This window comes from Xenopus tropicalis, chromosome 1, assembly GCF_000004195.4.
Source record: "Xenopus tropicalis strain Nigerian chromosome 1, UCB_Xtro_10.0, whole genome shotgun sequence".
In the NCBI taxonomy this organism is placed as follows: Eukaryota; Metazoa; Chordata; class Amphibia; order Anura; family Pipidae; genus Xenopus; species Xenopus tropicalis.
The window spans coordinates 201,437,006-201,450,253 of record NC_030677.2 but is presented as its reverse complement, the minus strand read 5'-3'; positions in this window follow the sequence as shown (position 1 = coordinate 201,450,253).

The following is a 13,248-nucleotide window of genomic DNA, read 5'->3' as shown; positions in this document are numbered from 1 at the left end:
TTCAGTTTGCAGAGTGGGTTAAAAGTAGCCCCCCGGGTACCATATATGCACAGATTTTTGGGCAGTAAGTTTCGCCCAAACAACCCAACCAAATTTGGGCTTCTATGGCCTCATTTTGTTTGCTTAGGAAGATGCCTAAGGTCTAGAGTGCAGAGTCATGGATGAGATTATCCTCTTCATTGACATGGAAATAAAGAGAAACCTGCTGAGAAGAAGATGGAAGGAGGACAATAAATGAGGCAGAGAAAAATAAGAGACAGGAGAATAACAATGAGGGCAGGTAGGGTGGTGAGAGACAGATGCTGGTGGCAGAGAAGGGGGACAGTGGTCTATGGGCTGCAAGGATTTAGGCATAGGAAAGTAGGAACAGGGTAGGTAAGTGATCCCCAACCAGTGGCTCAGGGGCAATATGTTGCTCCCCCAAACCCTTGGATGTTGCTCTCAGTGCCCCCAGACCAGGTAGTTATTTTTGAATTCTTGATAAAAACAAGATTTCCTACCAAATAAAGCCCCCTTTAAGCTGATAGTGTGCATAGAGGCCCCTAATAGCCAATCACAGCCCTTATTTGGCTCCTCCATGAACTTTTATGGTGCTTGTGTTGCTCCCCAAGTCTTTTTATATTTGACTGTGGCCCACGAGTAAGAAAGGTTGGGGACCCCTTGGGTAGGGGTAGGAACAGGAGGGTAGAATTATGTACAGGGCAGGGAGGGTGAGATGGGGAAAATCCAGAATACAATGAGAGATTCCAAACCTTGATTGCTTGAGAATGAGAATTAGGAAATATTGCTGCCAATGAATCAGAAGATTATAATGAATGAAAGTATTTATCTGAACTGGAGTTACTGGAATAGGAAAGGTTTTGGATATCTGTATACATCCTTTACTAACTAAACAAAACAAAGGTAGACATGGCGATAATGTCTACACCTGATCTTCTCATGGAAGGCAGCAAAGCTTTGCATTTGAATGGAAATTGTTCTCCAAGCACCAATCAGAACTGGTAATGACGTAGAAGCAGTGGCAAAACAACAATAAAAAGGTTCCAAGTGGAAATCCCAGTGATTTGTGTCTATTCCCAGGCACTTTATAATCGTGGGTTAAAGTTGTGTAGGAGAATGCGTCAGCCCCTTCTCTCCGGGGCCATTTGCTGCTATTATTACATATATTGACTGCATAATGAGTATTGACTGGCCTGGGGACTTTACAAATCCAATTTGTTCTTTTTATGAAAAGATTCCCAAACAACATTCAGAGGATAAAGTGTAATAAATGATCAGTTATTTTTGCATCCCCTGTCTATGGATTAAATCAATTACATAATTCCAGGGAGAAAAGGATCAGTGGTGTTGCCTTTCCTAATCTAACGAGCTTTTGCCGATTGGCTGCAGATTTGGGCATGGGCTGGTGGATGTTATTAAAGCTAAACTGTGCACAAAGTTTTAAGTAATCACCAACCATCTTTATTTTAGACATTAGGGGTCATTACATACACTGGGGAAGGCAGGGTACAAAATGGACGCAATGCATCATATGTTTTGCTCATTCATTTTGGAGCATCCTGGATTCTGCTTTAAACCCCAGTGGGTGAGCTTTAGCCTATAGGATAAACCCATGTAAATGGGATTTTTTTTGGAATTCATTCCCAGCATTCCTTTTGTTTACTTGTATCTGTATGAGGCAGTCTCCTCAACCTTAATGATTTGTTTGTGAAACCACACGGTCACTCTACCTAATCTGATCCGAAAACCTTGCACTGCGCTGATGAGCCTCAAGAAAGGCAAAACTGGTCTGTAGTTGGGAATCTGATCAGCTGTTATCCCGGCTTCTGCTTTAAACCCCATTGGGTGAGCTTTAGCCTATAGGATAAACCCATATAAATAGGATTTTTTTAGGAGTTTGGAATTTCATCCCAGAATTCCTTTTGTTTATTTTGGAGCACAGAGACCTGTGGCTGACCGGGAATGGGTGGTGGAGGCACCAAGACATCTGCCCTCGCACCCATACCTGTTAGGGAACAGTGGCATACGCAGGCTGCAATGGGCACTAAAAAATCATTTAAACATTAAATAAACCCAATAGGATTGTTCTGCCCCCAATAAGGGGTAATTATATCTTAGTTGGGATCAAGTACAGGTACTGTTTTATTATTACAGAGAAAAGGGAATCATTTAACCATGAAATAAACCCAATAGGGCTGTTCTGCCCCCAATAAGGGGTAATTATATCTTAGTTGGGATCAAGTACAGGTACTGTTTTATTATTACAGAGAAAAGGGAATCATTTAACCATGAAATAAACCCAATGGGGCTGTTCTGCCCCCAATAAGGGGTAATTATATCTTAGTTGGGATCAAGTACAGATACTGTTTTATTATTACAGAGAAAAGGGAATCATTTAACCATTAAATAAACCCAATAGGGCTGTTCTGCCCCCAATAAGGGGTAATTATATCTTAGTTGGGATCAAGTACAGGTACTGTTTTATTATTACAGAGAAAAGGGAATAATTTAACCATGAAATAAACCCAATAGGGCTGTTCTGCCCCAATAAGGGGTAATTATATCTTAGTTGGGATCAAGTACAGGTACTGTTTTATTATTACAGAGAAAAGGGAATCATTTAACCATGAAATAAACCCAATAGGGCTGTTCTGCCCCCAATAAGGGGTAATTATATCTTAGTTGGGATCAAGTACAGGTACTGTTTTATTATTACAGAGAAAAGGGAATCATTTAAACATTAAATAAACCCAATAGGGCTGTTCTGCCCCCAATAAGGGGTAATTATATCTTAGTTGGGATCAAGTACAGGTACTGTTTTATTATTACCGAGAAATCATAACAATCAGAAGAGATCAGAAGGCACGAGGATTATCTTTTGAATGTTTCACTATGTGAGCGGCACTGGAAAAGAAACAGTGGCCAAGTTTTAACTCTAATTGAAAGGAGCCTATTACAGTATGTGTCAGATTTTAAAGTCTTACCGTTACCACGGTAACCAATTGACCCCCTCCAAGGTGATTATTCCTCTCTGCCACCTGCTGTTTTCCTTAATCATATTACCTTCTACTAATTTTCCCATTTATGCAGAGCTCTTACTTTGCCAATCGTATGCACTGTATCTGCTTCTTCCATTAAAGTTGAATTATTTTATAGCAGACGACAAACGCGTTGGGGTCAGATTGTGATAGACTGATATAAGAGTGGCTCCCGGTGTCCTTTATTCACTTATGAGCAGTGGGAGAGGTGCCAGCAATAAGATAGTTTGTCTCATTCACAAAAACCCAATATTTATATTGCTGGCTCCGTAGCTACTGGGGCCATTAGGCACAAGGCTGCTGCTCGGAGTTGACATTTGCTGTCATTGTGGAACTTTGTGCGCTGAAAGCCTGTTTCCTCCTCACTGTTTAACTTGCCGGAACCCCCGATCTCTTATCCCTGATACTCGTTTGTCTTTCTGCTCCGTATTGTCAAGAACTGGGCTTGTACACTAGGTACTTGAACCAGGTGTCAAAACAATACAAAGGTTATCAGTTGAGCCCTACTAGGCCCGTCTGTAAATCATTTATGGTTCTAAATACGGAAAGAATGCCATGAATCTATCTAGAACCAACAGATGTTCTATATCTTTGTACAGTAGAAAGTCTATGGTTAATAAGCAACTTTCTTTACTGAAAGGATCCACAGGGTGCACGTAGGTAATCAACACAGACCTTTTTTCATTTGTAGAAGGACCAGTGTTTATGTGGCACGGAGAGGTTATTTCCCCTGGGCCAGGGATCCCCAACCATTTGTACTCATGAGCCACACTCGGATGTAAAAAGTGTTGGGGAACCACACAAGCATTTTGGGATGCTAAATAACAAATGTGATTGGATATTTGGTAGTCCCATGTGGCCTGCAGGAGGCTCTGCTTGGAGTAAAACTGTGTCTCTGGGCTTCCAAAACTTGTCTCCAAGCCAGAAATGTAATAATGGCACCTGCTTTGAGGGCACTGGGAGCAACATCCAAGGGGTTGGGGAGCAACATGTTGCCCCCGAGCCACAGGTTGGGGATCACTGCCCTAGGCCCTCAATATAACAGGGTCACCTTTGAGAGGGGAAATGAAGATAAAAATAAAGTTCTGGCTTGGAGGCCAGTCTTCTTCATTACCAACCCTCCCACCTTCTCTCTAACCCCAATCAGTTGCCCAAGGATTAATGTTTGGCGGCCAATTCTTTTCAAATGAGGAATGTGCTGTAGGTTCTGGTTTAGCTGTGGCCGTTTTAAACCGTAAAGTTGTCTTTTGCTTGAATTGTGTCTTAATCTTACTCGAAAGTAGATGTTTCTTCCCTACCCTGGTTCTATAACTTTTACTTCTGTAAAGAATGTAATCTACAGCATTTACTGTGTCTGACTTTGCTATTTGTTTCATAATGTCCTAAAGTTGTTCTCATATTCTAGGGCAGTGATCCCCAACCAGTGGCTCAGGGGCAACATGTTCCTCTCCAGCCCCTTGGGTGTTGCTCTCAGTGACATCAAAGCAGGGGCTTATTTTTGAATTTACGACTTAGAGAAAAGTTTTGGAGGCTTCGAAACCATGTGTACTGCCCAACAGAGCCTCCTGTACGCTGCCAGTCTACACTGAGCTACCAAATAGCCAATCACAGCCCTTACTGGTCAATCCTTAGGACCTTTGTTCTTGCTTGCATTGCTCCCCAACTTTTTTTTACATTTAAAAGTTGCTCACATGTAAAAAAAGGTTGGGGTTGGGTTAGTCTTATAAAGTTAGGTGACTTGAATCATACAGACCGGCAGGAAGGACCATGTTCATGGCCAAAACCATGTGGATGTTGATAACACCTGCCCCAAGTGGCAGCATAAATTGGGTATAAACACATTTGCACACAAACAAAGGGGTTTGGATACTTGTCTATAGAATGCAAGGGGCCTATACATTAAAGTACGATTGTTAGGATTACAGGGTGAGTTGTAGGCTGGCTGGTGAGGAATGAGTTAACATGCACTGGCCACGCAGCCTATCAGAGTCCGGCGTAGGTTTCTTAAACCCCCAGTGTGCACTCCCCTTTGCCTCTCACACAGCGAGTACCTTTGCTAACTTTCAGCATTACCTGGGAGCTGAGCTGTGAGTAGTCACAATAGTTTCAAACCATTTGCCAAGCAGCTTTTGTGCTGCCAACGAGCTACAGACTTGTTACTGTGTTTGTAAGCCAGCGGCTGCACCCAGGGGCTGTGTGTGTTGTTTCAATGGATTCCCATTCAGCCGAGCAGCTATCCTGCCGACATGGAGTCAGACTTGCTGCTTTGTTTCGGTTCTCAAGCGACGGGATCCAGTAATAGTGTAACTTTTGCCTTATAACAACGATTCCGAATGCTAAAAATTCGAAAAGTTTTAGAACTGTGTGTATTTTCTGCCATTTTTTTCATTCATTTTGTGCATATTGTCGCACCGAGTAGGAAACTTTCAGATTCATTCAAGCTTCGGTATGGTGACTTTCCTTGGGCCGGGTTGGAGCTGCAGAGTGCCATTGAGCCCTATGGGAGACTTTCCTTGGGCCGGGTTGGAGCTGCAGAGTGCCATTGAGCCCTATGGGAGACATTCCTTGGGCCGGGTTGGAGCTGCAGAGTGCCATTGAGCCCTATGGGAGACTTTCCTTGGGCCGGGTTGGAGCTGCAGAGTGCCATTGAGCCCTATGGGAGACTTTCCTTGGGCCGGGTTGGAGCCGCAGAGTGCCATTGAGCCCTATGGGAGACTTTCCTTGGGCCGGGTTGGAGCCGCAGAGTGCCATTGAGCCCTATGGGAGACTTTCCTTGGGCCGGGTTGGAGCTGCAGAGTGCCATTGAGCCCTATGGGAGACTTTCCTTGGGCCGGGTTGGAGCTGCAGAGTGCCATTGAGCCCTATGGGAGACTTTCCTTGGGCCGGGTTGGAGCTGCAGAGTGCCATTGAGCCCTATGGGAGACTTTCCTTGGGCCAGGTTGGAGCTGCAGAGTGCCATTGAGCCCTATGGGAGACTTTCCTTGGGCCGGGTTGGAGCTGCAGAGTGCCATTGAGCCCTATGGGAGACTTTCCTTGGGCCAGGTTGGAGCCGCAGAGTGCCATTGAGCCCTATGGGAGGCTTTCCTTGGGCCGGGTTGGAGCCGCAGAGTGCCATTGAGCCCTATGGGAGACTTTCCTTGGGCCAGGTTGGAGCTGCAGAGTGCCATTGAGCCCTATGGGAGACTTTCCTTGGGCCGGGTTGGAGCTGCAGAGTGCCATTGAGCCCTATGGGAGACTTTCCTTGGGCCGGGTTGGAGCTGCAGAGTGCCATTGAGCCCTATGGGAGACTTTCCTTGGGCCGGGTTGGAGCCGCAGAGTGCCATTGAGCCCTATGGTTCAAAGTCAGAAAGGTTTTCCCGCCGTTTACGATCATTCGGTTACGAAAATTTCGGAACTTTGGGATCGTACCACGATATTTTTGTACGACCATGATGCGAAAAAAAGGGGTGATTTATGACCGCAGTCAGTTGTGCATAAAAGTGAAGAGTGAAGGGGGCCCAATAAGTGAATAAAGTCCTACATGACAAGCAGTTTCTGTGAAATAGATTGGTTTGTCCAAAAGTTTGAGGGATGGGGACATGAAAATGATTGATGAGTGAGCTAGAGAGACAGATAGACAAGAGGATAGGTACGGTAGATGGGCATTTATTTTGCCTATAGATAGGGATAGACAGAGAGATGTCACTTTTACATAAACTAGATTGTAAGCTCTACGGGGCAGGGACCTCCATCCTCTTGTGTCTTTGACTCTTAACTTATTGCAACTGTATCTTGTATTTATTTGTATTTATTGTTATACTGTGTATTTATCTATTATTATCTTAATAACCCCCTGTTTGTATGAATGTATTCTACTGTACAGCGCTGCGTACATAAGTAGCACTTTATAAATAAAGATATACATACATAACTATAATGTAATGCTATCGCAGTGTTGACCTTTTTAATAAGAATGATTAGATGTTTCATATTCTGGTATATATTATAGTATATATATATATATATTTTTCATTTTGTTGCATAATAGAAAAAATTGTTATCTGCCAAAAACACTGGAATTATTGCAGGACTGTTAAAAAAAAAAAAAAAGAATTTTGAAGCCAAACTGAGCAGACAAAGGCAGTGCTTTTATATAATGGCTGCAGTAATGGAAGGATATAGTTACATGTTTCCTTTATTCCCTTTAGAAGCAGGGTTGACAAATTAGGGGAACATCTCACGGTGGCAAGAGTACTAAGCTGTGTTTTTATTGAGATAAATATTCCTGTTTAACTGCAAATACGATGTGGTTTTAGCTAAGATGCTTTTAACCTACCACTCTGTGGAGCTAAAGTGGCTGATAAATGTGAAATGAAATCAAGTATATAAAGAGCCATTACAGGCGAGGGCCTGGGGTAAGCCGAGTGCAGAGCCAAGTCTATCACAGAGGTAATTGTGAAGTCTATGTGAATCCCACGTACAGGGTCCAACCTGAGACTGCCCAAGGTGGAACCAGGCTGCTTACTGACAATACAACACACATTATGGAACACACATCAGTAGGAAGCACTGATTGGCTATTTTACCTCAATGCCCATTTGCCAGCACAATAAGGGCAAGTTCAAGACTTTTTATTTACTGAAATAAGATGTTTTGCTTTAGAAGAAAAAAATCTACAGATAGCAGGACAGAAGGGGGGTCACTGAGTGAGAGGCCCATTAGATCCAAGGTGCCATGTGCTGGGAGTAGAGACTGAGTGTTCCCAAAGAGAGGGCTGTACAACTGTAGTGGGACAGTTAAGGTGGCCATACGCAGGCCGATTCTAGCTGCCAATATTGGTCCCTTAGACCGATTCAGCAGCTTATCGGTCCATGTATGGGCACTAACGACGGGCCTGCCCGACATCTGGTCTGGAATCAGGCAGGTTCAAAAATGTAGTCGGAACGGGGACTGCATCGGCTTTTTGATACGGTCCCCAAACTGATTGTGCTTATTAGCGTTGTTCTAATTTGATTGTTTGGCCCCAGAGCCAAACGACTGAATTAGCCTGAATTCGCCCGATATCACCTACCCGTAGGTGGGGATATCGGAAGGAGATCAGCTCATTTGGCAACCCTGCCTAGTGAGCGGATCTTAATGTGTATGGCCACCTTTATTTAATAGATTGTAATACATCGATAATGTCATATTATAAAGGCTATGGAGCCCTTCAGACTGGGGGCCATAAACATCCCTTGAGAGGTCCCAACTGGCTTTCTGGCTTCCAGCTGGACAGAGAATAAAGTAATTGTGTTAAAGTGCACCTATCAATTGAAAACCAAAATTGTGGGCTAGCACTGTAGGGGGCTATATTTTTAATATTTTTTTAAGACTGTAGAGTAGTAATCCCCAACCAGTGGCTCAGGGGCAACGTGTTGCTCACCAACCCCTTTGATGTTCCCTGTGGCCTCAAAGTTGGTGCCATTTTTACATTTCTGGCTAGGAGACAAGTTTTGGAAGCCCAGAGACACAGTTTTACTCCAAGCAGAACCTCCTGCAGGCCACATGTGGCTACCAAATAGCCAATCACAGCCCTTATTTGGCCCCCAAAGAACTTTTTCCATGCTTGTGTGGCTCCCCAACACATTTTACATCTGAGTGTGGCTTGTGACTAAAAAGGGTTGGGGTTCTTGCTGTAGAGGCACAATATTATAGTAAATGCTGATGGTATTCTATAGTAACCATATTGCTACTGAATTTAAACTGATATATGTTATATGACTATTACACACGTCAATTTTGTCAAGAAATCTTTTGGACTAAATGGTGCAGATCAGTGATACTGAAATCACAATTACAGTTGGGAAAGGTTAAACTATCAGTGATAGCCCCCACCCCTTATAATAGGCCCATCTTACCTATAAGCTACAGTATCATTTCAGCTCAAAATGATATTTGCGCACTGGAATCTCAAGTGCTCCCCCCATATAATATATCCATGTTATGTATAAGCTATTCACGTATTAATTCAATACGCCATATTTTGCATTATTGCAAATCATTTTTCACATTCATTTTTTAATACAAGGCCCAGGCTTGTTCCATGTGCAGATCTCATAGTCTCAAATCTTTGAACCTCCTTCTTTTTGTCTGAATCACAATTGGCTCCTTCCTTTTGACCAATCAGAATGCATATGCTGGATACTGAACAAAGGACAATCTTGTACCTTAGTTAATTCCATATTCTTGGCCAACAGGGCAAAAGGGTAAGAGGATCAGTGACTTTCAAACCTGCATCTAGAACAGAATTGTTTCCGTTGGCACCTAAATGTTAGCGGGTTCTAAAGCACAGTAACTTTTGGGGATGGGCACTGTAACATGTTCATGAGGTTGGGGGGGGGGGGTTCTCAAATGGAACTTGGGTTCTGTTGGTGTCTCTGATCTAACATGGGTTCTGATACTGTGGAAGCTTTGTGTATTTACCTGGGCAGGGATCTATGGGAAGGGAAACAGATCCCTTGGGGGCTTTGGCATGATCTGAAGGCAGGGGGTGAAGGCATTTATGCCCCTGTCTTTATTACACATTTTCCCTTAGTTATCCTTCTTATTTTCTCGTGTTTAGGGGCTCAGTGTAACATTGTGCTGTGCCGCACAGAGATGGACTCCAATAACAGTTATTTTCTCCAAGTTGATTTAATTGCCTCAGATCATATTGATTTGTCCAAGTGTCAGATCTTTGTTAAACCAGTTTTAGCTTCTTAGTTTCTCAATCAAGCCCTAATACAGATCAATACAGGCTCTGTGCAATATACAGGCTCCAGGGGGTTGCCTTTAGCTATTAGGCACTCATTTGTTGCACCTTGTCAATTAGCCAATAATAACAAGTTCTTTATTTGGTGCAAAAATAGATTTCGGTACCACCTATCTATAGATGGAGGCAAGAAATATAACCTGATCTCAACAATGGTGTAAAGTACATTTTCTTGGAACTGTAAGAGAATGCCTGAATGTGATGTCTGCATACCTGGAACCCCTTCTTTATTTGTCTATGATCAGCTTTACTGTGCCAGGGAGGGACACTATTTGACACAATTCCATTCTTTATACTGGAAATAGATAATATCTTCTGTATCTTTGGGGCTTTGTCCTTCTGAAGTGACTTGGCTCTTGTGATAGGGGCATTGATGCTATTATTTATTTTTATTATATTATAACATTTGCTGGATTGTTATTACAAAAAGAGGGTAAAAAACTCCCCACACTAACTGACCCACATATATATATTGTAAAATGTACCCTTAATGCAAAGTATAGGGTATAGGGCAGGGGGCTCAAACTCAATTTACCTGGGGGCCGCAGGAGGCAAAGTCAGGATGAGGCTGGGCCGCATAAGGGATTTCACAAAAAATTGGCTTTCAAGGGATAATGCAAGGCACGGCGGGCGGGAGCTGCTGATTGCGGAAATGACGTTATGCCATCATAACAGTTATTATGGGAAGACGTTCTGTTTGCACAATTAGCTCCTTAGCAGCTAATTGTGCACACAGAACGTCTTCCCATAATAACTGTTATGATGGCATAACGTCATTTCCGCAATCAGCAGCTCCCGCCCGCCGTGCCTTGCATTATCCCTTGAATCGCAATAAAAATCGCGATCCATTCATTGCTTTTGAGAAGGTGTTGGTGCGGGCCACAAAATATTGTACCGAGGGCCGCAAATGGCCCGCGGGCCGCAAGTTTGAGACCCCTGGTATAGGGGAAGATGGAATGGGATTGAAAGCCCGATCCTCACCCCAAGTTTGTCAGGGTTTGTGCTGTTCTTGTTTGCATTTGTCTTTTTTCATGAGTTTACTCATACCCAGCATAGGGACAGACAGAGCATTTAAACCCAAATTGTCTTTTCACCACTTCACCAATCAGGCTTCTTGACTGTAAGGACTTTTGGCCATTAAAGAATAGCAGTTTTGCATCAGTGACGTTGAGGCTAACCCTTCATTGCAGCATTCCCGGCTTGGGACTCCTCCAGTTACATGGGAGTAGGAGAAACAATAGGTTAGCTGAAAGCAGTTCTAATGTGTAGCTCAGACTCAGGCACAATGCACTGAGATGGCGCCTACACACCAATATTACAGCTACAAATACATTTGTTGGTTCAAGAATAAAAGTTTTAATGGTAGAGGGAATTAATTGTAATTAGAAGTAAAAACAATACCATAAAAAGCATGACAGAATCCCTTTAAGAAGGCTTTACACTGCCTGTGTTGCATTGTGACGGGTTTGTTCAGCTCCATGTAGCCCTCCCTGACCGTGATGGTTTCTCTTACTAATAACCAGGTAATAGACACCATCCTTGCGGCTGTCTGGTTGCACAATTAAAGGTTCACCAGGATATGAAAGTGCATTAAAGGCTTTTACAAGTGTTCACTTAGTCTGCTTTGTTGAAAATTCAGTAACAGCTCTAAAAAAAGTGCTATATCTTTGGGGTTTTCATTATCCCTTTACTTTGGCTCTGGGATATTCGGTTCCTGTGTTCTACAACCATAGCTGGGTACGAGCTGGTACAGACATATGTTATGTGAGATCTTTCCCTTTCAGTGAGTTTATACAAGCCCCCCCCCCCCGAGTACGCTTGATAAATCGCCCCTGTCATAGGTTGATTACATTATTTTTAATGTTAAAATGCCGCTTGCATCAAACTAATGTATTTAGGTTACTGCAATTGCTTGATGCTGCCGCCTACACTGGTATATAACAGGCATAGATGCCTTCAGACACAATAGCAGACTGTATGTATGTATGTATGTATATCTTTATTTATAAAGTGCTACTTATGTACGCAGCGCTGTACAGTAGAATACTTTCATACAAACAGGGGGTTATTAAGATAATAATAGATAAATACAAAGTATAACAATAAATACAAGTAAATACAAGATACAGTTGCAATAAGTTAAGAGTCAAAGACACAAGAGGAGGAAGGTCCCTGCCCCGTAGAGCTTACAATCTATATGGGAAGTGGATTTATTACGATAGAAAATGAGTTGGCAATCAATAGCCACAATAATGGTGTCTCCTGATCACTTGAGAGAGGGGAAACCCCCGCACCCCCATTCCTTGGTACCTGAGAGTATCTGGGGATCCAGTAGAACTGTACTGGCACAACTGGGATGGGGAGAATCTGACACAGTTTGTAGAATTCAGCGACTACACCTCATGCATGATCTGCTTACTGTTCCACTGGAAGAGATAAATGGAACATGACTGGGAGATTTAAATAGAAATGGCTTGGAACGAGGATGCCCTACAGATGGGAACTCACTGAAAGTCGCCATTAGGATCACAAAAGCGCAACTGTGGAGCGTTGTTACATTGCGACTCCCTCTTGCAGCTCACAGAGGCGTTGGAGGAAAGGGTTTGTAAGCTCCAACACTTGTTTCTTCTCAGGCGCCGGTGGTTCTTAACCATATAGGCACTTCTGTGAGCAGTAATGGGCACAATAAGGTTCTTCCCTGGGTACAGCATTAGGTGAGGCAAGGTCCCATTACCCTTTGGAGGAAATAGGAAGGAACACACAGCGGAGCCGGGGTTGGACTGGGGTGTGAGGGGTTCACTGGGGCTGCCACCACAGGGGCCCCCCACACCCTCTCCAGGGGCCCCCGCTGCCACACATAGTGGTAAGCGAATCTGTCCCGTTTCACTTCACCTAAAAATTTGTGAAATTACAGCAAAATTCGCGAAACGACGGAAAATTCGCGAAACGTGCTTGTTGCATGATTTTTTGGTCGGCCACGTCTTTTTTTATCAGCCGCGCCCTTTTTGACGCAACTGCGCCTATTTTGCTGCGATCGCAACTTTTCTTGATGTACAGTGAATTTTTCAGTGCAGAATTTTCTCCGAAGTTTTGCGAAACAATTCGCCAATGGCGAAATGCGGAAATTTGCTGTGAATCTATGCCTAGCTACACACCTTACCCCACCCCCCAAGAGTGCATATCTCATACTTAACTAGGAGCAATTGGGGGAGGGAAGACAGTGGGGAGCGCCAGTCGGGATTGGGTGTGGGTCGGCGGGGCCCACGAGTACCGGGGCCCACTGGGTTTATACTGGTGTCCCGCCAGCCCAGTCCAACCCTGAGCAGAGCAGAGTGAAGGCCAACCAGAAAATGTTACCGCTTCACTCCACTGCGCAAGTGGAAGTTGTACTTTTTCTTGCAGATTAATGGAGGTGGGGAAGGGAGCATATCCGCTTCTCTC